At 48.6% G+C, this 25,983-nt stretch overlaps 1 long non-coding RNA gene across 3 annotated transcripts in view; it reads left to right on the forward strand.

Annotated features, from left to right (window-relative positions):
* Nucleotides 1–25,983, forward strand: part of LOC116234082 (uncharacterized) — a 46,585-nt gene that overhangs the window by 14,672 nt on the left and 5,930 nt on the right. For 2 of the 3 annotated variants that reach the window (XR_016458792.1, XR_016458794.1), the window contains 3 exons: nt 4,331–5,818; nt 9,238–10,586; nt 11,680–13,261. This is a non-coding gene — a long non-coding RNA (uncharacterized LOC116234082). The remainder of the gene's footprint in view (nt 1–4,330; nt 5,819–9,237; nt 10,587–11,679; nt 13,262–25,983) is intronic. The other variant, XR_016458793.1, reaches the window with a different exon arrangement.

Below are 25,983 nucleotides of genomic sequence, written 5' to 3' on the forward strand. Positions count from 1 at the left end.
GAAGAAAGCCAGGCTTGCTGTTATTAGCCAACCCATCTTCTTACAGTGCTAGGATTCATAGGGTAATATTCCCACACTTACACTTGGGCGTAGGAAAGCAGAACATTAGCTAGAAATTGCCTTGGGTTTCTCTGAATGGGGAAAAACACAGAGCTCGTGCCCTCTAGTGGCTCCATAGCGTGCAGTTTGTGGCAGCAGGGTGCTAGCAGTGTTCTCACCTACTGGTTGTTATGGGTAGGAAAAATAACAGGGATCTCCCTTTATTCCTTGCCTTCAATGGGAAGTTCAGAGCAGTGGTTTTAGAAATACTCGACTCAGTTCTGCAGGTGTGGAGATGAGCCCAAAAAGCAGCAGGGACTGAGAAGGCCACTGCTTGTTGCCTGTCATCCATCCATGGGGTCTGCCCAGGACACCAGGCTTTGAAAGAACGTGGAGCCTAAATAAATCACACATAGCAGTGTTGTCACCTGGTTTTGAACTGCTCTGGTATGTCTGGTCGTTGCCTGGCATCGGTGCAAGTCTCCCCCTGACACACCCAAGTGCATGGCTGAAATATCTTTTAAGTCATGGATATTAACGTATCGTAACAATAATAATAATTATCTCCATATTTTAAAGCTCGTGTGCCTCCCCCACACGGACCTCCATTGGCATCTGCTTCTGATTAAACATCATTGGGTTACATCCTGAAATAACTTCAAAGATTTATTGACTTCCATGATTTCAAAATAGCTCCTGAAGAGCATTGGAGAGCTGGTGCTGACCCGGGGGGATGAGTCAGTGCTTGGTGCTCCTTATCCCCAGAGTACAGAACCAATAGTTCTGCTTTTGCATGTCAACCTGAAGCTGTTTCCACTGTGAAACTTCAGGAATTTACAATGAATACAAATGCTGAGCAGATCAGGGATGAATTCAATGACCCACATTGCCCAAACCAGCAGTGACCTCCCATTGCCTCTGAGAAATTCCCATTCCTTTGAGGTTCCAGTCCTAAAATGAGAGAACCGAGAACCGTGGCTCCTCCCTGCATTTGTTTCAGTCCTTTTTATTCCAAATCGTTATTCTCTCTCTCCAAACAAATGCTGAGCATCTGCTTGAGCCTCTTAACTATTTGGTGGCTGTAAGAGCAATTAGCTCTTACCTTGGGCCACAGTCCTGGAGGGTGCCTGTCCCATTGGTGGTGATGGTAAGCTACCATCAGAGCTTGGTGGCTTTGTGTGGCATGTAAGGTCAAGGTTAGGTGGCTGGAGCTGAGCTGCTGTGCTATGGGGTTGGGTAGAGCATGCAGGAGGGAATCTGTAGCCTCTGAGGAGGATTCTGTAGAATTGCCCTGCTTTCCTTCAGGCTCTGTTCAGAGCAGGATGCTGCCCTCTGCCTTGAGAGCAGAGGCTCTCAAGAGGGCTTTTCTTTCAACCAAATATAGATCTACTAAAAAGCATGGCTCGGGTCTCTGCCAAGAGCTCCATTTCTGCTGGGATTTTAGAAGCTATTTAGTGTATCCACTTCCTGGGAATCTCTTTCCAAGAGCTTTGTGTTGGTCCTTCCTCTCTTCGCTGTGGGTCCATGGGGCGGAGGTGTGGGGAGAACACTGAGGCACCCAGACACTGGGGGAGGAGAGGAGCTGTGCTCTCAGCCAGCTGCAGAGCACAGTGATGGGCACCACGTGTAGGCTGGACCCAGAAACAGGCTTCTTCTTCCCTGTCCTGCTGCTTGGTTCCAAGCCAGAGACAACTCCGAGTGTTTTTCATTGGGTTTGCTTCCCATTGACCCAAGTGGTGCTGTGCTCGAGGTGCTCTTATCCCATTTCCATTGTGATGATATCACTGAGCAGGCAAACGGCAGAGCTCATCGCTTAGTGTCAGCCTGATCTAAGAGGCAGAGACTTTAATGGGTTTGCACCAGAGGGCTGCTTTAGGTGAATGGCCATGCTCTGCACAAGCCAGAGCTCTGCCAAGTCTCTGTTAGCCAGCACAGCTCTGAGCGAGGATGGGAGGATGCTGCTGCTGCTCCCTTCTGCCTGCCGAGAGGGGGAGGGATTGCTCACCAGTGCTGCTGATCCCAGACAAAAAGGAGATGGAAAAGACTCCATCCTCACGCCTCTGTTGTGGCCTGGGTAATGTGAGTCACGCTGAGCGCCTGGGGCACCCAGAGCTGCCTCCCTCGTGCTGTCCTCCTCTGCTCCTCCAGCACCGGGGCTGCCTCTGTGCCTGGCCAACGTGGCACAGCGATGCTTCTGCCTGAGGTTAAATGTAGGATGCAGAGGGACAGCCTCCAGCATGGAGTGGGAAGAACGTGCCCCTGTACCCTGAGCAGCTCAAAGCAGAGCTGGTGCGTAGTGCTGGGCTCCAGCAGGAGCGTTCTCAACTCTTCAGATCCGTGGTGGGACAGAGGAGTAAATTTGACACATATTTTCCACCCTCAGCTATCCACGTTGCCCCTAACCTGATCCCAATTAGATACACAGAGGCAGCTGCCAAGGAACTTTTATGACTCATATGAAAGGGAGCCTGCACCAGAGCCGTGTATTCGAATCCAGCTGTCTGCACTCTGTTGTTGTTTAAAAGGACATTTGTGCTTGCTTAGCTCACCTAGGAAAGGGCCAGTGGGCCCCTGGACATGGGGGAACTGGTTGTCAGCCCAGGAACATACTGTGTATTCCTTGAAACAGAGAGAGAAAGCGTGGAGCTGTTGGCAATGGCTTGAGAAGGGACCCCTCCCTTAGAAAGTCCCATCCCAGTCTATAATAATCATAGATCAACCTAAACCCTGAAGAGAGAGGATAAAATTCCTCTCCCAAGTGCTCACTCTTATTCTAAGTTATTCTGGGCAATTCCCTGACTCGTAACCATTTCGGTTTTAGTATGGCATAGGCTGTATTCACCACTGATACCTTACAAACTTTTGTCAAGTAGAATTGTCCTTTTGCATCCCATCTCTAAAATTCAGTGTCTGCCACGCATCCTTCACTTGGCATTTCATGTTTCTAAGGGCCTACCGCTCTTTTAGCTCTTATTTTTCAACATTTCCAATGAACGCTGGGACTCCTGTAATGCAGAAGAGTGAGAGCTGAGTGGGGTGCTGCGGTGAGCCCAGTGAGCACAGCACCTACAGTCTCTACCCTGGTTGGGATCTCCCACTTTCCCAGTCTCTGGCACTCTTTCCCTGGGACAGGGCACCCAAAGCACCAAACCCACATCCAGCATCACTAGATGGTGCTAATGCTTGCGTTTTCCCCACCTCAGCCTGGTACCCTGCAGCCTGCACCTTGAGGAGTGATGCTGGGGGCCCTTTTGGGCATCCATGTACTGGGGCAATGCTTGGCCAGCCCTTGGCAAGAGCTACTAATGGCCACGGTTACTAATAGCAGCAATTCCCATCTCTTGGCTCATCTGCAGGCTTGCTGGGGCAGAGCCCAGGCTCAGCACGTTGCAGTGTCCCTGCAGTGTTCTGCCCTCCCCACCGCTGCTCTTTTTAGGGGTGCAGAGCCTGGGATGGGGCACAGGGATTGCATTCCTTCACTGTATCAGTTTTGCATTGGTTTAAGCCTGTAGGTAGGTTGTCTCCAATGGACCAAATCTGCACATGGGTAGGGATGAGTGGCTGTAATTCCTGGTGCTCCTTGTGCTGGTGATGGGCTGGGGACACACATCCGTGTACCCAGCTCAGAGCAGAAATACAGATTTTCCAGGTCCTGTCTTTGCATCACTGATGGGGTTGGACATTTGGGTGGGATGCTGTGTGATGAGGACCTCCTTATACAAGGCTCACCAGCTTTTGGGAACCCTGCTCCAAATGCCTGGTGGATGAGGCATGGCCTGAAGTACAGCTGGTTGAGCAGAGCCCTCCTCACTGCAGGAATGGCCCTGAGGAGGTGCAGGGGCACAAGGAGGAATGAGGAGGTCTCACCCACACAGCTGACTCAGTGCTGATAAGCAGTCACAGCCAGACAACTAAACTAATGTGTCTGGGAATGGTTTGTTGCTGCTTGCCAGGCACAGAGACCCCCACATCTCATGGGGCTGAGCTGGGGGACCGAGCTGCCCCTCATCCCTTGCAGGACACCACATAGAGCTGGTTCACCTCAGGGGTGCTGAGTGGGGATTCTGGGTGAGCAGGGTGACAATTGGCTGTGCCTTCCCATGGCGTCAGCCCAGGCTGTGGCCATTCCCAAGCGGGGAGATCAACTCCAGCCAAGGATGCTTGCCAGCAAGAGCCAATGTGTTCAGTAAGAGCAGCACACGCCCTGCCTGGCACCCAAAGGGTTTCAGTTCTGTATGGATAAAGAGATGGTTGGAGAAAAAATGTATCTAAAAATATTTTTTTCTTGCAGAATTAAAAAAGAGGGGCGTCAATACTATGGATGTTTCAAGTCTCCAGAGAGTTTTAAGTCTCTGCTTGGAAGGAAAGAAACGGCAGAGTGCTTGCAGTGGAACCAAAGCTTCAGCTCACTGAATTCTCTGCTTCTTCCTCCCACTTCTTCAAAAACACCCTTCAGACCACCACTGCTCCAGCAATATAGTGAAGGCCCATGTGAGAGCTCGGGAAGGGAGGAGGAGGAGACCCAAATGGCTGCTTTCTTGGCGCTGAGGACAATGTGCCCTGATGCCATGTGCCAACCTCTGCACTGGGCTCCTCCACCTCCCAGTGCTGTGAGTCACTGCAGCCATCCCTGCACCACATCCTCCAGGCAGAGCCACCCTGCATCTCGGGGCATTCTGTGAAGAAATTTCTTCCTCGTGACTAAATGTCAGCATAGAGAATGAATGAAAGAAGACCAGAAATTTACTTAAAATCTGCCACCAACTCTTCGGCGCAGGGGAAAGTCTGGTGTTGGTGTCGTGTCCTGAAGGAGATGCATGAAGAATGATTGTGTTCACAGAATCCTTAAGGTTGGAAAAGACCACCAGCATCATCTAATCCAACCGTGTTGGAGCAGTCTGCTCAGACACATCTCCTGTCTAAGAGCTTCCACCTTTCTGCAGTTTCCTTATCCTTGTGCCTAAGGGAAAGCAGCAGGGACACCAAGGCACAGAGTCCTTATAGGCATGGCTGGCTGCCAGCCACCCTTGTCCTCTGGTTAATAGAGGAGCAAATGGAACCATTGTAGGTAACACGAACACTGCACAATCCCGTCATAGCCAGAAATGTTTCAGCTGCATCACTATTATACTTTTTTTTTTTTTTCCTGCAGCATCTTATTTGCCCTTGGTTGTAAGAGGATTGAGCTGATGTTAGCATTGTTTTCAATTCTTCAGCAAAAAAAAAATTGGTGTGTTTCTTAAGAAAGAGGCATGAATGGAGACTGCAGTTTTGACTGATCTGATAATAAACATAGCTAAGTATATATCAGATAAGAAGTATTATCTGATAATAAAAGCTCTCGGTGTGGTTGCATTGCCCTGTTGTCCTGGGCTGCAGCAGTCGCTGAAGCTGTGCTCACCCCTCCCAGGTGCTAACAGTCAGCCTCTGCTGGGCAGATGAAGCACAGCTGGGTAATTAGCAGGTCCTGATGAGCATCGTTTGTTGGCCTGGGAGCCTGCCTTGCCTATTTAAGGACCTGACACAAACCTGGGAGCTCAGAAAGGTGGTGCTCTCTGCTGTAGTCATTCATGTTCTTTTTCAAATTCAGCAGGTGTGCCTTTGCCACCAGCAGTAGTTTTTCTCCTTGGATTCCAGGCACCGTTCACATTCCACTGTTTGGAATATGGCCATCACTACGTTTAGCCACCGGTTCTGGAAGGATGTGTTGCTGCCCTGCTGATAATCCACCAGAGGTGCCCTGAGGGCTGGGATGCACTTTCTGCCCTGAGGCTGTAAGGTAAAAGATGCACCAATGTTCATTGTAAGTGAGAAGCGTTTGCTTTGAATGGGGAGATTAAAAGCAAAACTCTCTGAACTTGCTTCTCCTTTGGTTACGTTACATAAAAAAATTAAGTTGGGAACTGGAGCAGTTCTTGATGGCCACTGATTCCTTTCTTCCTTCTCCTGGTCTCAGTAACAAGGGCCAGAGTAGTGGACCATGCTGGATGCAGCTATTTTCCTGCTGATGCTAATTGCAGCCCTTCCTGGGGAGGAACAAGGCAGCTGAGTTTTGGATAAACTGAAGGCAAAAAGAATTTCTGCCTGGGCAAAGCAGAGCAGAAAACAAAGGAGTGGGAAGGGTCAGGAGTGCTGGCCGTGGAGCTCTGCAGGGTGGGGAAGGACATACGTGGGTCTAGGAGAAATCCAAGGGGAAGCATAAGGAGGGAGAAAGGATTATTTGCTAATAGAGAGAGCCAGCGTGCTGCTAAATACCCAAACCTTCATTGTTTCACCCAGAGCGGGGGTGGCTGTGGGGCTGGGTGTGTTTGGGTAGGGTACTTTGGGATGGTAGGGTAGTTTGGGATGGTCCCAGATTGGTGCTGGGTGCACTGAGAGCCTCCTGATGCTCTGTGAGACCTGGGAGAATCAAGAAGGAGCACGAGCAAATGTGTTTCTACTTAGCTGCTCTGCAGAGCCAAATGATGTAACTGCTCGAAGCCCCGCACTATGTTGGCAGGAGGAGCCCAGTGACAGCTCCAACTGTAAGTTCCTGAGCTAATGAGCAGGAAAGTTGAATAAAACTTTAAAAAAAAAAAAAAGCCTTTTTCTTTGGCTTAACATAGCGATCCTTCCCAGGACTGTTCCTTCAGCTGTTCCTCTGCTCAGAGAACAAATCCAGACCCAAAAGATGCTGGCTCCTCTCCTATGGGTCTAATGGGGGTAGAGCCAAGGGGTCAGTGCCCATTAGGAGCAGTGCTTCAGAGCAGTGCTGGGTGCTTTGCTTGGAGCTGAACCACATCCCTGCTCCAGGAGAAGCACTGTGCCATCCTTTCTTCCAGCCCTTATGGAGTTAACACAATTATTATTACTAAGGGTGGGTTTTTTTTTTCTCTCTCTCTCTGTGTTACCAGCAAAGAATGTTTTACTACAGCTCTCCACACAGCCACCAACCTCCAAATGGACCACGTTACAGTAGGGCTAAATATTGTGTCAGGGACCATGTGTTTCTTGTAAGATGGGCTCAAGCCATGCCTGTGTAGGAAACTGTTTATCTTCTCCCCCCTTCACCCCTCTGCTGCCTTCATCCTCCCATGGGCGGTGTGGATGGCTGGGATGGGAACTTTCCTGGGATGCTGACAGAGATTTTTGTATGCAGACTGCCATGAGGGCTGAGCTTTGGGTGGGACAAAGTGTCCCCGCATCTGCTGGGTGACACTTAGGTCCTGCTGCCCCTAAAAGGCCCTAGGGTGCCCTGAGGCATTGCATCATGCAAGGAGGAGCACCACAGCTGCCTGGGGAGCCCTCTGCTAGAGGGTCTGGAGAGAGGCTGTATCCAGAATGCTGATTTGTGTGCTTGGGAGTGAAATTTGGCTGGAGAGGTGTTGCTGCCCTGAGGTCAAGGTGGAGGTGAAGTACTCCTTCAGTTTGCAGGAAATCATGGCGTCTGTAGGGCAGACTGTAGAGCTGGTTGATTACAGGAGTAAAACCTCTGATAATTGTTTTATTGGAACTGAAATCAGTGCAGAGTGGGGTCATTTGGCCATGCTGCTCCAAGCACTGCTGTCACCAAGGTCCTGGTGGCACACACTGCTGCTGCACTTCTGTCCATACCACCGTGCTTGGGGAACAACACCCTCCTTGCAGAATGGGGCTCATTCCTCCCCTGCCATGTCTGCAAAGAGGGATGGCAGGGAAATCTGAGCTCCCTTCATGCCTTCCCCTCCCTATCTGTCCATCTTGACGCCATCCCAAAATACTAAAAGGCACTTTTCCTTTTTTACTGTCCGTGCTCTCTCTTGGCCACTGATCTGCACAATAGCATAATTGTACGTAAACATCTGATTTCTTTTACTTTGCTTCAGTAATAGCTTGTAGCAACTCCTTCCAACAACTATTAATACTGTGCTATATATTAGATCCAGACTTCAGATCCCCAAATGTGATTGTCTTCAGAAAGGGGGGGGGGAAGGCTGAAAGGAGATCTAACGTTTACCCTCTGGTCAATCTTAAATGTAGCATAGGCTGCATCTCCATATGAACTCAGCCGGGGATCTTAATGCTAAACACCTTGGACTTTTGCTGTGAGAGATGATAGATGAGGCCCTGCTCAATCAGAGTGATGATCTCTCGCCATCAGCATCCCACTGCTTAGGGAGGGTTGGCTGACCCCAGGGCAGCTCTCCTCCCTCTGCCTTTTATGTGGAGTGGAGCAGAGCTATAGCAGATCAAGTTCTGCTCCCTTTATAGGGGAAAAGCATGAGAGCAGAAGGATGGAGCGGCCAAGGCTGGATGGATGGTGCCACTGCAGAGGCAAAAGCAGAAATCAGCTAAAACATAGGAAAAAATAAAGCCAAAATATTGCTAAAAATAAATGTCATGCATAGCTCTTGTTACTTCCTGCTGTGGAATGGGAGAATTTTGGAGTAATTCTGTAAAAACCAGCCTGTGCTTTAGCCCAGCTGCTCAGGAGCTGCAGGCCAGGTCAGAACAAGGGGATTGGGCAGCACTTCTCACTGGGAAATTGTCGTCTTTGTCCCAAGAGAGAAAATCCACACAGGCTGTAATAGCAAGGAATTAGGCTAGCCGTGATTGTATTGCTGGGAAAGAGAAAACCAGCCAGGGGTCAACTTTCCAGCTGGTCATAATCTCTAGGAAGTGCCCCTGCCCTTCCTTGCTGGGACACTGAGATCCAAATCTTAAGACCACAGTTTTGCAAAAACTGAGGGCCTGTGTCCTCAGCTACGTTTGGGTTTTCTTCCATTGCTGCTTGGCATGCAAACATGCTGTTATCAGGCAGTCTTTTCTGCTGGAGCTGCTCTGTGCATCACTGCTCTCCTGCAAATCTAGCAGAAGGTTCTGAATGAGAAAAGGGCACTGATGAACTCAGCTTGGAGAGAGATCTTTGAGGATTGTTTGGAGCTTTCTGGTAGGTTTTCAGGCATGGTCAGTCTGCTAAAGGTTTCTTCACCAGAAACAGCAGTTTGGTGATTTCTCCTTGGCTCTGTGTTTCTAGCTACTGGACCAGCTGGGGCTGGGTGAAGGAGAGTGGCTGCACATCTTCCTGCTCCTAGTGGCTGGGACTATTAAAAGTCAGCCCTGTGCCATGGGTTGTCCCAGCTCTTCAGGTGCTAACCTGCTTCAGCAGCAGCTGTGCTCAGAATTTATTGGGCTGCAGCTGGGAATCTTTCTCTTTGATCCATCTCTGCTATTAAACAGCCTGTGATAACACTGCTGAGCTCACATCGAGGAGGGGAAGCCGAGCGACCTCAATTTTGGAGCTGAGCAGCAGCGGGGAGCCCATCTTAAAGCTGCATCACCTCACCGGCTTCAAAAGCAAAGGAGCTGCTTTTATTGCAGTGAGCTGCTCTCCAGGAATGATTAAAGTCCCGTAAACGAGCACCTTCCTCATCACAGAGCTGTCTGCTGACGGGGTGCCAAGTACAAGCCCAATCCAAAGCATCATCCCCTCCATGGGGCTAATTGCTGTTGCCTTGTCCCTTGAGCAAGAAGGGTGGTAAGGGAAAGCAGAGCCTGGAGACATGTGCACGTCCCTGTACAGAAAGAACCCCTGAAAGAGAACTGAAAAGCAATTGAGGAGTCGGCCTATGGGCTGCAGACAAAGCGCAGAGCGGAGGAGAGAACCAGCAGTGAGCACTGGGAAATAATGCCTTAAATTCCCTCTGAGCCCGTTCATCACCGTGGCTTCGGTGATCATCTCAGCAACAAATTCCCTTATCATCCAGCTGGAATTTGATGTTAATGACCTGTCTGTTATTTCAGAGGGAGATGGACTGGAACCGCTGGGTAATTGGTAGGAAAAATCACCGGGTGCAGCAAAGAGCTGATGCTACTGGAGTCGTTACACCGTGGGAGGGGGAGATTAGGGAGCTCTGCTTACCACAAGGGGTTTATTCATCCTGAATAAATGCATTAGCTGACCAGAACTGTCCTCCTATGCCCTCGTTCCTGTCTGGTGGCATCTCCCCACCACAGCTCACCCTGCTTTTTCCCAACAAACAGCAGAGATACAGCCCAGCAAAAGCTGATAGAATCATTGAACACCCAGAGCTGGAAGGGACCCATAAGGGTCATCGAGTCCAATTCCTGCTGTTGAGATGATCAAGGTAAGGAATAACCTGCTCTCTCCAAGCTCACACTGATGTATGCATTTATTTTGGAGTTCTCTCAGGAAAGACCATAATTACTCTAATTTCTTAATTACCAAAATTATTCAAATACCTCTGCCCTGCAATGTTTTGCACAAACAACCTCCCAGACTGCAGCAGCATTAGGATTTGGGTCTGTTTCTCTGCTGGAAGGATTCTCTGCATTCATTGCCACTTCTCCTTGCCATCACGCTAGCGGGGCAGCCTGCAGCCCTCACCAAAAATAGGATAACTGGAGAGCATCAGGGGAGAGCTAGAAGCAAGTCCAGAGGTAAAGCCTTGGCTCTGTTGCAAAGAAGGATATCTTTGCTAGGACTTGATGTTTGTGCTTTTTCTCAACAGTTTCCCACTCCCACCTTGCACTTCCCAGCTAACAGGACCAGCACCAGTCACGTTTTGGTGAGCACACCTGCTTTATAAATTAGCTCCCAGGAGCATTTGCAAAAACAAAGCTGAACTGCACGGCCACAGGACTGGGTTTGCTGCAGAAATACCAACACGTATTCAGAATAAAGCAGCTGCACGCTTTGCCCGGCTCTGTCTGTAACTTCCCCTCATGTCCTGCACCTTTCTGGGAAGAAGAATGGGTGATGGTGGTGGGAAAATTGCTTCACAGAGCCAAGATGGATTTTGCAATCGCTTTTAATGGAACTGGGGCTGCTTTTAACCCTACGTATTCCACACGTCTCTGTACAACCCTATGGGTTCTCCACCACTGTAGGCAGTGATGGAGAAGAAAAAACGGGTGAGGATTTAACACCCTGCCAGAACTGTGCATAAGGGCCAGCCCTGTGCCTTTTATGTGCACTGTTGCCTGTCCCCAGCGTCACCTCAGGGTGGCATGAGTTGGGGACCATGAGTGGTGAGGAGCTCACATGGTGCCTCTCCCTGTGTGCAGACACAGAGGTTGGATTTCTTCCCTATAGCTGCGTGAAGAGCTGCTAACTGCTCCATCAGGAACCCAGGCAATAATCTCAGCTTGTTGCTTTCCTTTGCGTGGGAGACTTCTTGTGCAAAAAAAAAAACATCAGCAGAATGAATCAAATGCTGTGGTAGTGGCCCCATTCCCACATGCTCTGTGTGCTCTTCCTCTTGACTCACCAGTGAGGAGGTGATATCATGGAGAGGCTGTTGTGAAAATGCTTTAATTGATTTAATTCGGAGTTGTGTTGGAGCAGGAAGGTGTTCCCTCCTTGTGCCCAGGGATGGATGAGTGTCCTCCAGCTGCCCCCAGAGATGCAGCTCTGTGTCCAGGTAGCACTGCATTGCTGCTGGCCATCCATGTCAAGCCTGGGAATGAAAGCTTTGGCAATGGCCTGGACCAAGGGACCAAGCTCTGGTGTCTTCCTTATGGAAAAGCATGTTGATTACTGCAGACAAATTGGAGGTGAAAACGCCTCTAGAGCCCAGTGTCTTTGTAAAATAAATCCCCACATAACTGCATTTTTCTGCAAAAAAGGTTTTCTTATCATGATTTTTCCCTGCATCTTAGATTCACTGCTACCAAACCAGGAATCTTCGAAGAGATTTGTTTGGAGCCTTGGTGTGGACTCACAATGGCTGGGAATATTCTTGCTATTCCTAGAAAAACAGATTCTGGCTGGAGAGGAAGAAGAGCTCCAGCATTAGAGATGACCTAAACAGCACACGTTGCAAATGAGATGGGAAGTGGAGAACTGCTTGAAACATCTCTGGCCCTTTCAGCAGAACTGTTTTCCCTTTGCCTTCTCAAGGTTGAGCTGCAAACATTACGTGGATGAACCCAGCAGCCTGCTGCTGTTTCTTTTTGCATGTTCACAAGGTAGCTTCTGAAATAAGTTTGAACACTGTTGATCTTGCACTGAACAGCCTCACATCAGGCTGTAGGGGAGCCCCTGACGTTGCTGCTCTTACTTCTCCTGCTGATGCATCAACGTACTGTGTGGCTGGAAATGAGGTGGTGCAGGTTGGTCTACTTGGGTTTTGCAGCAGAAGTGGGATGCTGGGCTGCTGAAAGCATCCCCCAGGACTGCTATGGTCCAGAACAGCCCTAGGAAGGATGCTCTGCTTCAAGCAGGGATTGTGCTGATAGGAGCTGGGGATTTCACGTCTTCCCCTGGTTGGATATTTCAACCAATGGCACAAATAATGGAAAACCTCCCAAAAGAATGCCATCCTAAGGGATGTTCCCCTAAGAGGAAATGCATGTCAGGGAATACATTGGCCATACGAGGTGGTGAGTCATTTCAGTTGTGAACAGTGCACTAATCAAGATTTGTCTAATGGGTACATTGGGACACGCACATAGATATGCTCTTCTTTCGAGTCCTTCTCTTTACCTTTCAACCTCTGAAATCATCCAAGCTGCTAACACTCTGAGGAGGATGACGCAGCAAAAATAATACTTTTTAGCAAGAAGCAGAAAAATGAGATTTGCATATGTTTCTCTGGGAAAAATATCAAGTTTTCCTGCTTAGAAAATGAACGGGTTGGAAACCAGCTTGTAAAACTTGAAGCCTGACTCAGGCACTGATTTGTCACGGGGCTGTCACCTGCGGTCATTGTTAGTGAGGAGCCCTCAATGTTCTGTCCAAAAGGAAAGATTGCTGTCTGTGTTATTGATGGATTCGTGTTTGGGGAAGAGCAAATCCTGGTCAAGCTGGAGGACTTTTACACACATTCAGCGGCGGGTGAGCAAAGTTGTGGAATACAGAACCATCGCTGCTCAGTGCAGAGCAGCTCCCAAGGAGCACAGTGATAAATGAATTGCAGAAAGCTTGGGGGTTCAGCTCGGCCAGGGGAAATAACACTGGTGTCTATCTGATCTCTGCAAACCTGATTTTCCGCTTACGTGCCTGATGATAAATCAGCTGTAAATGTGCTTACGTTGGCACGCCAAGGCTTCCCCTGGATGCAGCTCTATAGGCACGCATTTCCTTGACCACAAACGCTCAGATTTGGTGCAGAAGCCACCAGCATGGTGCTGGCAGGCGGCATCCCATCCCAACAACACTGCGTTGCCAGAGCCAGCACAGCACAGCCGTGGGACGAGGACAGCAAGCGCTCCAGGAGAACCTCTTCAAACTGCAGAGAAGGTCTGATTTTGAAACTGGGGCAAAAGTTGAAATAGGATTTAATTTTATCTCAATTGATTCATCTGTCCCTAATTAGTAATAACTTCCTAATGCATGACGCAAGGATACGAGGAGGTTTTTGGGTTTTTTTTTTTTTTCAAATGAATGACTCTTGGCTAAGATAAAATATTGCTGTTCTCAGAGCGTCTCAGATAGTTCTTTTTATATGCCAATAGAGATTTGTGCAGTCTTAGATGAAAAATACATGAGATCCTGCAGTCACACACGCTGAAGACTAAACTCTTATGGATTATAGATCCTGTCTTGTTCCCAATTTATTTTGTACATTCCATTTTAGTGTCTGTATTTGCTTTTACTGAGAGAAGAGCCTCCGTCTCCCAGAATTGCAGTGCGTGATGCTGTGCAGGGATGGAGCAAAAACTGATCCTTACACCCAGGGCAGTTTCTCACAGGAACAATGTGAAATTGCCCATTTTTCTCTTTTCAGGATGAAAGTTGTGCCTGCTTTGCCTTACTTTCTCTTTCTGTCCTCTTCCCCATTTCCTCTCTCCTTCCTGCCCATGGGTCAAGGGGCTGGAAGTAAAGCCTCTCTCCTTCCTGCCCGTGGGCCAAGGGCAGGGATGAAGGAGGTGGAGCAGCACCTGTAGGCTGTGTTTGGGTTGAATTGCATGATGCCAGGCAGCAGGAGGTGCAGGTTGCCCACAACCCATTCCTAGATAGCATGGCCCCAAGATAATCCCTCTCACCTTGTAATGCACTGCTCTTTCACATCATTCCTGTGCTCCGACTCACACTTCGTTGCACCAACATATTCCATCCCAAACCTTAGTCTTCACACCCTTGAAACCCTTCCAGGCTGCTCTCATGTCCCTTTCCCCAACTCACCTCACCAAGCTATGCCCCCAGGCTCTAATCCCATTCCATAAATCAGTCTCTCTAAGTCCATGACCATATTCTGAGATTTCCAGGGGCTGTGTGTCTCCTCCTGAGCTCACATCTCTTCTCCCTGCATCAATAAAAGCCTGGAGACACACAGCAGGGTGAGGCTCAGGTTTCTGGGCTCGTTTTATAACCGGTGCTGAGCTGCACGGAGCCCTCCATGCAGTGAAGAAGCAGGGCAGGACATGTGGAGCAGATGGTGATTCTGGACTGCAGATGAGGGCTGAGTTACGGCGCTCGCAGCACATCTTTGATACACGTCCAGCTTTTATCAGATGGTTCCACTCAGCGTTTGGCACAGCTGAAGCAAAGGGAAGGCTGAGGAGCAGCCCAGCAGTGGGAGCAGCCCCCCATCCCTTGGGTTGTCCCTCTCTGTGCGCTGAGCTGGGGCTTCCCCTGCCTCTCCCACTCCTCCAGAACCAACACAGCTTTATCCCTGCATACAGAACTGCTGATATGCTTAAAGCTCCCCCAAGCTGCACAGGCTCTGCTCCCTTTGCCACATCAGCGCGTGTTGCAAGCGGCTGGGAGGATGGAGAGCATGTGAGCATTTCTTGGAGCTAGAAGGCTCTGCTCCTCAGGTTTTGGCTTCGGATGACCCACACTCCTAATGCACTCCGCACTTAATTCACCCTTGCCAGTGCAAATGCTCTTATTTATGAGGTTGGTAATCGCTTTCTATCAACACGCTCTGGAAGTCTGCTTCATCCACGGAACGTTCCTTCAATAAATCCTTCCCCTTGAATATTCCCAGCCCGACCTGAGCCCAACGCCTGCTCATGGCTTAGGAGAGGCTTTCAAAGGACTCTTACTGAGTTGGGTTGGCTGAAAGCACACCCCAAGCCTTGATGCAAGTGGCCCCAGGTAAGCTCACAAGAAGGAAACCCAAACCTTTCCCAAAGTCCTTGGAAACGCTGCATTTGGTGTCTTTTTCTTCCATAACTTAAAAGCCAAGAAATGTCTGTGCAGGAGAATCAATCGCATCATGAAGGAACCTTCAGGATTCTATGTTCTCCCATTCTTTAAACCTTAAAATTTTACTCATCCCCCTTTCAGGAGGGAACGCAGATATGTTTTCCATTGGATAAATCCTCAGAGTCTCATGCCTCATGCTGAGCAGCAATCCCTGTGTCAATTAAAACGTGTTATTCTGTTCAGCTCACCCTTAGTTCAAGCCATAGGACAGCAGAGGTCCATGCCAGGACAGCACCCATGAACACAGAATGGAGCATCTTTAGCTCAGAGCTTTCTGCTCCGTATCTTTCAGCTCCTTCACGGACCAACCAGAGCTCATATTGATGCCATTTACTCAGCTGTCAAGTGGGTTTTTTATCCTAATGATCCACAGTGGGGAAATAGGAACCTGCAATGAACCTGCTTCAAATTGAGACATATTTAACTTGAACCAGTGGCCAGGCTGAATAAACAGCGCAGGCACTTCAGAAAGGATGCTAAGTTGACATAAGATCTGTTGGGTGAATTCAAGAAATGGGAGATTTGATGCTGAAGTCATAAATCTGCTGGGTTAAAAGGGGGATAATGCTGAGCTCTGCATCTCAGTGAGTGACAAAGGCAGGATGTTTGCTGTTCCAGTCTGCGGGCAGCAGGCTTCTGTCCTATGGCAGCTGCTGAGAAGTGTGGGCTTCATCTCCACCGCTCTTTTCTGTCTCTGCTGCAGCTCATCAAAGCCAAGCAGGTGGAGCAAAGTTGTGTGCAGTGCTGAAGTTCCATTTAATTTCTTAGAGTTTTTCCATCCTCCTAGGGCTGAGTGGAAGGGAAGGTACAGAGGTGGCTATGGTTTCTGCCTCCATCTCTAGCTCCCATGTCTCGAGGAAGAAGATTATGCTTCCCCTGTCCAGGTGATGTATCTGGGGCTGCTCTGAGCAGAACACGTGCCACGTCCCCGTGTGTTCACTGCTGGAGGGACTCAGTAGGTCAAGGGGTGAGAGCTTGCCCTGGCCTGAGCTGAAGGATCGCAGATGTTTCATATTTCTGCTCTGAAGAGAGGGAGAGAGAAGCTGCAGAAAAGACAGCAATATTTTTTTTCAATACATTCCATATGTTTCCTCCATAAGTCAAGATTAAAAAGTAGTGCTGGTCCAAATAGAAATAAGCCTGCAGGCTTTTCTGCTGCTTTTGGAGAAAGAAGGAGCCTCAGTCTGATTCACCCCTGAGGGGAGAAAGGCTCTGAGCTGACTTGAGAACACATTTCCATTGGACTTGTCATCCATGTTGTCCCTGCTCCCAGCACTGCTATTGTCTTTGCAAGAACTGCTTCTCAGCCCTGGCCCCACCTTCCTGCTGGAATAAACCAAATTTCGGCTCCCAAGTGCCTGACATCAATGCAGGGTGCGCAACCCATCGCCCTGGGACCAGAGCACACAGGGGCTGCAAATTACTTATTTCCTTGCTACCACTGACACTGCAAAACAAACAAACAAAAAAAAAAACAGCAGGTCTGGAGGGAGGAGGAAAAAACCCAGCAACCACGAGGGGAAGGAATTTGCTCTCTCCAAAAGGCCACGCTAGGTATAATTATGCCAGCCAAACGTGCACAGAAGCCCTCAGTAATTGCTACGGTAATCATTTCATATGTGTGGGATTTTTTAGGCTAAAGCATAATTACGGCTAATTGCTGTTTGATTTTGTTCCTGTTTATATAGCCAGTAAGGGAATTGTTGAAATGTCTTTACTAAAAGACTTTCTCCCTTCCTTTTTCTTCTCTTTTTCTTAAATTGTCCTGGAAAAGAAAAGAAGGGATTGTGTTGCAACACCGTGAGTTATGAATGGCCATCAGCTGTCCAACACCACACAGCAAAGAGCCACATCAGTTCAGGGCTGATGTTTTCCCAGCATTGGGAACTGACGATACTCAGATTTGCAGAACTAACGAGAATTTGCAAAGATCTTGGCTGCTGGTTAATGAAACCCTCCTGGGCAAGAGGCTGAGGCTGGGTTTATGCGGGGAGATGGGAGGATCTGAACTGTTCCTCACAGTCTGTCCACTAGAGTGCAAGGAGAGAGAAGTGGGGCTCAGCACAGCTCCACCACCAGGAGCTCCTCTTGGCATGGCTGTTGCCTTTGTCGTGCCTGGTTAATCTTTTCTCAGCCCTAGTTCTTAACATAGTTGTCCCACACCATGACTCAATGGGAATTAAGCATCAAGTTTGCTCCAAATGTTGGGAGTTTCCATGTTCAGATGGTCTGCAGTGAAGCCAGAAGCCAGATGATCCCTACATCGACCCATCAAAATAGACTTATATGCCTTTGAGGCTTTACTTTTCTTTTGGAAAGTTGGCTGTATGTTTGGGTGCTTGCACACGTGTTGCCTTTAAATGCATCCTACCTCACCCAAATACAATGTTCCTCCAGAGGGAGGAGAGACAGCAGCTCACGGAGGCTGCAATATTCTCATTCCTGAGCGCTGCATCCTTCGGAGGGGACTGAGAACACATGAAAACTCTCTTGGCTGTGGTCAGCCTTCAGCAACTGCCTCAGCCCTGTGCCAGACACACGCTGGATTTGGAGCAGGGAGCGATCACAGAGAGTGCAGGGTGCTGTTGTTATGGGACGAGGCGGAAGGAGCAGGCGGGTGCCACTTGTAGCCCCTCTGCTACAGAGAATGCAGAGCTTGTTTGCTTTGCTTTTTCTTTTTCTTTTTCTTTTTTTTTTTCCATTTTAATGCTCTTTCTATCTGGCTTCTGCCTCTGCTTCAGGAAGCCAAATTAGCTCATGGTCTGAGGCTCCAGCACTGAATATAAGCAGAAGCAAGCTGACATTGGCTTGAAATAGAAGCAGAAATAGAGCTGTTTACTGTCATGTTTCACTTTGACAATTCAAGGGAGCAGGAAACAATCCCAGGGCATTGGGCACTCACACAACCACCATAAGCGCATCCCTGAGCCCCACTGTATCCATCACAAAGACTTGGGAGCAGCAAACTGGGGGGAGTTTTAGTGCAAACATGCCCAGAAAACTTTAAAATCCGTCAGATTCTTTGCCTCAACACCATCTCTGTGTGCTCTGATCCAACAGAGCCAGGAATTTTGTACCCCAGGCATTTCGTCTGTGCCTTGACTGAAGCTACACAAGCGTAGGACATCACCTACATCCTTCAGATTGCCACTGCATCAGCTGGGTGTTAATTAACAGCTATGTATGGGGCTGTGCTTCTCAGCCCAAGTCTCAAAGTCTCGCAGCCAGGATGCAGCATTTACTCAGGGAATACCAAAGAAAGATGGAAAAGCAGTCCCACAGCTGCCTGCTTGTGCGTTGGGCAGAATCCTTCTGGCCATTGGCTGTCTCTGGAAGCTGCTGCCCTTCCTGGCACCGCACTCTGCATGGTATGGAGCATATTTTTAACTAGGAAGATAATGAGACAGTGGCAGATCCTCCCTGCAATTCTGTGTTTGGAAAATTTCAGCCATGGTGCTTGCAGGTTAAATAGCAGGCAGAAGGAGAATGAGCTCTTGATTAAAATATGTCTAGACAGCCTTCTGTGTTTTTAAGTCCTAATTTAGAGGACCGAGGTAAGAAGGGATTTACATCATTTCCAACATCTGACCCGTTGTTTCTGATGGTGGTAAGACAGCTGGCACAGCCAGCCTTCATTTTTTACCTGCAGTCTCAGGACATTTAGTGATTGCAGCCACGTGTGTGGCTATGGAAGAACTCTTCTTTTGTGACAATAGGAAATATTCATTTCCAATGGTTGCAGAGCAAGTGAGACCCATAGAAATGATATTAAGTTTGGCATTCCAAGCCATCTCATGACTTTTGAAGGCTTAGCCTAGGCCTTGGGCGCACATATACTCCACTGCAATTATCGCTGGCACTTGGCTTGATTTGGAAATCAAGCTCCCTAAGAGACCTGTCGCTAAAAGCTGTCACTGAGCCTGCAGTTTCCAACCACTGCCAACACAGCTCTGACAATCAGCTCCAGTGCTTTTGGCATTTGCACCACTCGGCCATGCACTTGGCTCCAAAGGCTCACAGCGATGTGAGCTCACTGTCAGACGCAGTGTGATGGAAGGACTCGACAGCTGTTGCCCTCACATTTGATAGCCAGCGTTAGCTTTGTTGGGAAAAGAGGAACAGAAACTCTTCAGACTCTACCAAAAAGAGGAAGCGACATTTAGGTGTATTTTGAAGAAATCCAGAGAAAGGAGGTACTGGACTGTTTGGGCAACAAATTGCCTCTGCCAAAATGTATTTGTCCTGTGGCAGCAGATTGCAGTGCCACCAGGTAGGGAGTTGCTGGGCAGGGCTGGGAGCTGGACCACGGGCTGCTTGGAAGGGCTCTCTGCTCTGGGGAACTGAAGCAAGGAGAAGGGATGGAGACACCAACCGGGTGAAAAAAGACTCAAAATGAGCTCCTAAAAGGGCTGTAAGTGAAACACTGGAGGACCTTCTTGGCCCTTTGCAATCATTGCCATGACCAGACGTATTGAAAAGGTGACAGGATAAGAAAAGTGAAGACTTTGGATTTGAAAAGATTTCGATTCCATTAGCTTTAGTGCCTCCTTCTTAAGAAGGACTTCATCCTCTGAATGTGTAAGCAGGATCAGGGTGAGGATGGCATTGTGCATCTGGAATAACACTTCACGGCGGTTCTGTGGGGGCGGTGGGACTTGGAAACTTAATGAGAAACACAAGCTTGCAGAAAGGGGGGTGGGAAACTGGGTTAGAGATACAGCAGAGCGGTTTGCATTCAGATCGCGGGAACTGAGTAAGTTTTTGAGCTAGAGATGTTGTCAGCTCCTTAATGACTTCTCCATCCGTCGCCCATTACGTTGGGTCCGATGCATTTAAGATGTGAGTCACTGCTCCAATGCTCAGAGGGTGACAGGACCCGGGGGAACACATGAGAGGTGCTCGTTCTGCTTGTGGGTGGCTGTTCTGAGCTCTCTGCCTTGTGTCATCACGGCGGGATCATTCTAAACCAACAGAACCTCAATGTGTTGCTATGGGCAGGGCAGCCCAGGCCATTAGGGACAGCTTTATTTTTGCATCTGGGTCTCGCTTTCGAGCTTTCAGCATCCTATACTTCTTCCAGCTGGGGATGGTCGCATTTCTCAGGGGGGAGCTCATTTGGGAGGCAGACAAGCTTCCCATAGCCATTGACCTGTGGCTGTCTGCATACTTCAGCCCGCCACTCTCCCTGCTCCCATTGAGCATCTCTGTCATCTGAAAGCACAGAAATTAAACTTTGAACTGAATAAAAGCCCCTCCTCCTCCAACATTTACTGAAATACTCTTTAAAAACAAATCCTTATATATTCTAAACTCAAAAACATCTGGGTTTCCAGGCCCCAGGAAATTACAGCTCCCATTCTGGAAATAAAATACATGTTTGTCCATAGATCGCATTAATTAAACCCCATAATATGGAAAGAATCTGGTAAAATTCTTTCCTGATGGCTGGCAGATTTGCATAGCAATTTCTCATATTACTCATTGCAATTATTATTATTATTTAAAGGGTCATGTTTTCCTCCTTGTCAATGCAGGGTAGGAAGATCAAGATCTCTCTTTGTGATCAAGAGAGGAGAGTTTTTGGTCCATGTGCATGTCTTGCAGTGGGGGAACCCAAATGAAGCCCTGAGTCCTGCAGCTCCTGGAAATGCCACATCAGAAACATTCCTGCTACTGGGGAAAACACTTTCAGGACTGGGAAAACTGCAGACTACAGTTGTTCTTCGTGGCTTCTGCAATTTTTTCCTAGTGAGGTACATTGCACGGAAAACCGTCATGCCCAATGTGGTCAGCATTCTTTTTTACCATAAGCAGAGCAGTTACACATTGTTAAATTATTATTAGCTTAGCTACCATTGGGAAGGTTGCCTCAGCCCCTCCAGCAGGGCTGAAACAAACACTCACTGTTGCACACAGTCAACCAGCAGTGTGTTGCATGGATGCCCAGAACGTGCCCTGCTGCACGGCTGTTCCCCCAGGCAGCAGCCCTTGAGGAACACAGGCTGAGCTGGGATCTCTTGCAATGGGATGGGTTGAACGTGTGGATGATTCGGAGCTGAATCTGAATGTTCTTAGTGTGAGCCTTCATTCACCCATTGTGTCAGCCCATCCAAAGCTGAAGAATTCACTGCCAAAGGAAATCTGGAGCGAAGTTTTCAATTCCAAGCTCTGATGCTGGCAATATTTGCACCAAGAAACCTGACGAAATTCAGGAAGTTTTTCATGGCCGATTCTTTCTGCCTGGATAGAGCTTGTGCCAACAACAATATCAGCTTTGTGAAAGAATTCTGTGGTGTTTTGCTGTGTCTGTGCCAAGGGAAAAAGGGGCAAGGATGGACTTTATGGAGTGTTTGTAGAAGGACGAAGCACATCGTCCTCACCCAAGGGGAACCCATCAAAGCAAAGCTGTAGCAACAGGCAGCTCTTCTCCTCAGCCTGAAGTGGGAGCATCCCATGGCTGGGAGGTGTCTGCTGCAGGCAGACAGCTGAGACGTGGCATTCTGCACAAACCAGTGGCTGACTCTAGGCTGGGCCATGTCCCACATCTCAACACCTCAACACTGACCCCCCCAGGACTGCTCAGCAATTAACAGCTCGGTTGTTAGCCAAGGAACTGCGCACTCCATGTGTGAAATGCGTGAAGTCTTGTGACAGCCACCTCGTCCCACGAGACAGGGGGTGTTGAGAAAGACAAAACATCCCATTCCCTCTCCTCTCTCATTAAAATACATGTCATCGGCTGTGATCAGCCTCTGTGTACATGCAAGCAGCCAGCAGGAGAAAATCAAACACCAAAAGGGAAGGGAAAAAAAGGACCCAAACAGGATATTGACATCACTAGGAGTTCTGCGAATGGAGATGAAATGTAAAATGAAGTTGCAATCTGGCTGGTAGCAGTTAAGGACTCGTTAACTCTTGGGCAGACCTGCTGTTTGCTGGGATGGGAGGAGAGCTGCTGCATGGGCACCTGGGCTGTGATTTTCTCAGGAATCTGGGGGGAATCTGACACCCAAATTCCTTGGGAAGTTGGACGCATCATGCCATGGGCTGCTCGGGAATTGCCAGTTCTCATTAATCTCTGCTGTGGATCTGACAAGTCAGCTGGAGGGAAATGGTTCATTTCATTTTCTTCTCATCATGATTTTCCCACTGCTCTTTCCCTCCCTGTCTGTCCCATTGATGAGGCAAGAAAAGGATGACAAAGCAGAAAGCGAGGGAAGAAGCAGGGCGAACATTTCTGCCAGGATTTTTAATGATGAGAAAGAAAAGAAAGCACCAAAAGAAGTTCCTGACGGAAAATTCCTCACTGCTTTCATGTCACAGCCCCTGACATTCGGCTGCCCATAAACACCCTGCAGCCACCCCCAGCACGTTCCCAGCAGCTCGATGGGGCTCTGCATTGAGCCACCCTTCCAGCAGCAAAGCTCAGGTTGGGAATTCAAACCCCAGATCTGGCTGTGGGGTGTGAGCAGCCAAACACAGCCTGGCTCGGCACCCCGTGCTCTGGGACTGTGCCCCAAGGAGCCACCATTTGCCACCACCTGTGATGTGTGGTGTGGGCACACATCTTCAGAAACCCTCAAAAACAAATAGGATATCACTATCGATAGGAGTTCTGTGAATAGAGATGAGAGATAAAATGAAAACAAGTATTTTTTTAACGTCTTTTTTTGTTTGTTTACTTGGGGAAATAACCATGCATGGAGCTGGCATTAAGGACTGGCTTTTCTGGCACATTTTTAGCTGGCAGAACAAAGGGATTTATTTCTGCAGTGAAGAAACAGAGGAATAACTTGTAAAGGCGCTGTAATTCCATCCATTTGAAGTTGTCTGTAGCTCTGAAGCAGCCGCAGATAACTTAAGATGTTTGCAAATTCAGAAGGGATTTTTATCTCACTGTTTGGAGAAGCATCGCCTTGACTTCATCGGCGTGATCTCAGTGAGAAGCTGTTGTTTAAATAACAGGAAGGAAGAGCAGCTGCCCTGGGTCCAAGTTTGCCCCAGGATTTGGGATAAAAGCCGGGCTGCCTGGCAGGGGGTCCCTATCCCCATAACAGCCCCATGCCATGTGCTCTGGGGCCATGGAGGGGTGTGGGGGACGGTTGGATCAGGACATTGCTGCCATCCAGGGGACCTCGGCATGAAGTGTACAGTGAAGCCTTGATGGAAGAAAACAAAGCAATGCCATGCTGAGCTTCCCAGAGCAGGGCAGGGTGAGAAGGTCCTGGCTCTATGTTGCAGCCCCACCAGGACCAGTCTGTGTCTCGATCTCTGTCTGCTCCCTGTGCCAGCTGTTAACCAGCACCACTTGCTTGGCCTGAGCTGACCCAGCCAGTACCTGGAATTAATGAAACAAAAAGGCCATGAAGCAAGGAGCTGTTGTTACTTAATGTGTCTCAGCCCCTGAGGGACGTGTCCATCAGCACGGTGCTGCGCATCAGGAGGGAAAGGCCATTTGGGTGCCTCTGTGTGCTTGGCAGCTCGGATCCCCTCTGCTGCTTTACCTTTCTGACTTGCATTTCTTCTGCTGTTTTTATAGAGATACCCTTAATTATTCCCACCCTGTTCAAGCAGGCCTAGGGCCAAGCTGCTTCGTTGCAGGTTTTCCTGCTCATGAACAGCAAGCAACACCCATCTACACAATGCAGAAGAAGCATCCCAGTGGGTTTGCATTTGCCCTTTGCTAAAGACAGTGCTTTTGGGGCTGAATTTCACCTAGGGGAGGCAGCAGGAGACTGCAGTACTCAGCACCGGGCAGGATTGGGGCTGCACATCATTATGCCTCTCAGACCAGGGACCCACTTGCATAATGGCATAGGGCTGGTGACACAGGACATATGGAGCCATGCATTTCAACATACATTTTCCAAAAGCTGTTTCATACATTCCATCGTGCCGAGTAATGTGCTGGAAACGATCCAGGCTTGGGGATGTTTCTGTAAACACATCATCTCTGCCCTTCCACTGCTTTTGCTGTGAGTCGAGGGGACCTGGTGCTTCCCCCTCCTGCTGTGGGAGCTGGGGATGCTGCTAGGACCTCACTGCTCCTTTGCAGTGTAACCTTTTGTTTTCACTCTGCTTTCACAGCAGTGTTTCTTACGATCTGTGCCTTGATTTCCTAGAAGCATCCCTTCATTTCTCCAGCTATGAAAACACCCCCACGACATCCTGCACATACAGATACATATATGCAGCACACACACAGCATTAGATTGCTGTTTTCTAGCTCTTCATTTGATTGAATTGTTACCAGAGGGAGGTGACATTTTCTCACAAAGCTTTTTCCACTGCAAAATTCAGGTTTAAAGACACTAGACTGCTCCGAAAGTGTGTATCAAACCCACCTATTGCATCAGGTAGAGAAAGCAAAATATTAGGAGATATTCTGAAATAGCTGGAGATACACCTATAGAACCAGCAAGCTGATATATGGGACGGGCTGAAAATACCAGAACTCTTAGGTTGGGATCGGTTTCTAAAGAAGAAAAAGAAAGAAAATCTTGGAATGAAACCTGGATGCTTTGTTCAAAGCCAGGCAGATGTGTTCCATCTGGGGAGGAGGAGGAGGTATTCAAAACAAGGTCTGATTGTTTTCCAGCAGTTTCTAAATTGCCAAAAAAGCCAAATCAGCATTGGTTGTTACAGTCTGGCATTCAAATCCACCCTTAGCTTTGTCTAAAACACAAAGTGGGCATTGCTTGGCACTGGAGGGCATGCAGTGATGATCTGTATAGTACAGTAAGCATGTTGCCCTTCGGGGTCTGTTTCATTAGAGCCAGAAGGAAAGGACAGAAGGAAAGGACAGAAGTGAGGGTCATGTTCCTATTTGATTCTAACCTTTCATCAATGTCTTTGATTGCATCCAGCAGAGGTGGGCATTCTGCTGCATTTTATTCTCCTGCTGTAAACATGAAATATTACTTTTAATAGATCTTTTTCCCTAGAAATAGAGGCTGAACATGCGTAATTAGAGCAACAGGCGCACGTCTGCGTTCAGGGAGACATCCCCATAAAGGCAGTTTGCATTCTGAGCAGTCTGGAGTTAAATCTGAGGGCTGGATCTATCCATCTCCTATTTTATCATGAATGCTAATTGGAGTCTGAGGGCCTTTTGATGGAAGTTACACGGAAAACACAGCGTGCACCACTTCTTCCAATTTCCAGAAAGCAATAGGCATGTGAAGTGGAGGTTGGGTTTAATTTATACTGTGAGAACCCCTCGCTGCACAGTGCCTCTGTTTCCTGATATTCTTAACAGAGTCGGAGCGTCCTTCCATGTGTGCTGGTGGAAAGGAACGATAAATCAAACACGCTTCTGGGACGACTGCAAAACCTCCGTGCAACTTGACTCACAGTCTAAAAATGTGCTTGTGGAATGGTTGTGGTTGCATCACGTAGGTGCTGCAAAGCAAACACTGATTTAGGGAACCTCCTCTCCCCATCCTTGCTTCCCTGAAGCGCACGGTCATACATTTCCTGCTCCTCTCCAGGGGCTGCTGGGTGGTGAAAGCGCATCCCTGGGAGCGATGGTGCTCTCCTCTCTGCTACCACTGCAGCAAGAGGGGAACTGGAACTGGGATTAAAAAGGTTTGGTTCGGCTCCTGAGAGGAGCATAAAGAAGGGAAGGGAGAGGAGGAGCACATCTGGAGGCTGGTGCATGGCAGCGTGGCCTTCCCCTCCAGCGAGCAGCATTTGGAGAGGAAATTGCCTCGTGGATAGCTGATACGGGTGTTTGCTCAGGGGGAGCAGTGCGCCTGGGCAGGGAAAGGAAATTCCTGGATGCCAAGTCAAATACAGTGAAAAGAAAG

Source organism: Phasianus colchicus, chromosome 19 (assembly GCF_987193195.1).
Source record: "Phasianus colchicus chromosome 19, bPhaCol1.hap1.1, whole genome shotgun sequence".
Lineage (NCBI taxonomy): Eukaryota > Metazoa > Chordata > Aves > Galliformes > Phasianidae > Phasianus > Phasianus colchicus.